This window comes from Lactuca serriola, chromosome 6 (genome assembly GCF_051521515.1).
Source record: "Lactuca serriola cultivar US96UC23 chromosome 6, Lser_US96UC23_V15, whole genome shotgun sequence".
NCBI classification, from domain to species: domain Eukaryota; kingdom Viridiplantae; phylum Streptophyta; class Magnoliopsida; order Asterales; family Asteraceae; genus Lactuca; species Lactuca serriola.
Window position 1 is genome coordinate 11,883,614 of NC_136413.1, and position 1,830 is coordinate 11,885,443.

Here is a 1,830-nt window from a genome sequence, read left to right on the forward strand (position 1 = left end):
TTTACTCTTTATTTGTTTGCATTGTCCTGCAACAAGACACAAAAGATATAGTCAAAAAGCAATATGCAAAAAATTGCAGAATCCACCGAAACGAGGGATGGAATCTTATAATTAGACAAATCATTTTGTTTAAAAATCATAGATTTGAACAAGTCCTCAAAGGCTCAAACACAATATGTTGTTCATTCTCCCAAGGTTTATAGAAATACCGTGCATGCTACTTCTTTTTCATATTTTAACTCGTAATTTTGTCGTAAACCCAAATAGAAGAATGTAAAATATAAACAGTAACAGATCTCAACGTTCTTTTTAAGATATAGACCCCCAGTTCATGACTTGGTCCAACAAATATATTTGATGCCATGCCATTCAAAACTTGTTCAATGCGTTCGATCTATAAATACCCACTTCATCTAAATTCAATTTCACATATAGACGCAAACAACTTGAAGCAGTAGTTAAGCGATCAAAGATGGGTACAAACAGGTGGAACATCATTCTCTTTGTAGCAATGGTTGCTGTAGTAGCTACTTCAGTTTCCTCCAAGGAGTTTATTGTTGGCGATGACAAAGGTTGGACCCTCAACTTCGATTATCAAGCCTGGGCCTATGGGAAGGAGTTCGTCGTTGGTGATAAACTGGGTAAGCGCTCCTCTATCCCACAAGCATTAAATTAATGGATTAGGTTCTTGAGCATGATAATATATGTGTGATAGTTCTAAATCTTTTCCTTTATTCTGGATGTAGTATTCAAATATGCTGCTGGAAAACACAATGTCTTCAGAGTCAATGGAACAGTTTTCCAACAATGTATGATTCCTTCTGTTAACGAAGCTCTCACTAGTGGATACGATGTCATAACCCTTCAAACACCTGGAAGAAAGTGGTATATTTGTGGAGTTGGAAAACATTGTGAGCAAGGTGGTATGAAGCTTTTCATCACTGTTCTCCCTCAATCAACGCCAACCCCAGCTCCTTGGGTCTCTCCTGTTCCTTCAATTAGAAAGCTGTTTGTGGTCGGTGACGATAAAGGATGGACGTTGAACTTTGATTACCAAGCATGGGCCACGGGAAAACAATTCTTTGTCGGGGATAAACTTGGTATATTTTCTTATAAACCAGTGCAAAAATTATAACCGTTTTATCTTCTCAAGGGCTATGATAGCTAACTGGTTAAATATAATTGATATAGTCTTCAGATACACTGTGGGAAAGCATAATGTGTTTAGAGTAAATGGAACTTCCTTCCAGCAATGTACTATTCCGGCTGCTACTGAAGCTCTCACAAGTGGATACGATGTGATCTCCCTTGATACCCCTGGAAGGAAATGGTATATTTGTGGTGTCGGAAAACACTGTTTGAAGGGACTGAAACTTTTCATCAATGTACTCCCCCTGTCAACATATCCTCCTCCTCCGTACTATGGAGCACGAAAACTTGCACCACCAAAATTCTAGGTCTCCTCTTCTGTTGTTGACAATGATGTGATGTCTTTGTTATGGTCTCTTTTCGTATTTTTTTGTAGTATCTATTGGCTGGAGCCAATTTGTTCCCGCGTGTGGCACGTGTTATAGTATTATTAAGACTCATTCCTGTGATTCAGAAATATATTATATATACTCTCTTTTTCATAATGATCGACTTAATTGACTACTCCAAGTGAGTATGTTTAATTATCTATTGGCCGGTATCACGCGATCGTAAGATTGGTCACTCCCAAATAAATCGATCACCATCTTATTATGATCGTTTTTCATAAGATATATATATATATATATATATATATATATATATATATATATATATATATATATATATATATATATATAT

At 36.4% G+C, this 1,830-nt stretch overlaps 1 pseudogene across 1 annotated transcript; it reads left to right on the forward strand.

Annotated features, from left to right (window-relative positions):
• The first annotated feature begins 472 nt into the window (after window positions 1–472).
• On the forward strand, window positions 473–1,526 carry LOC145059510 (blue copper protein 1b pseudogene; annotated as a pseudogene). Its single transcript, XR_013686787.1, has 3 exons — window positions 473–641; window positions 747–1,100; window positions 1,192–1,526. The product of XR_013686787.1 is annotated as a blue copper protein 1b pseudogene (transcript).
• Window positions 1,527–1,830: the final 304 nt, after the last annotated feature.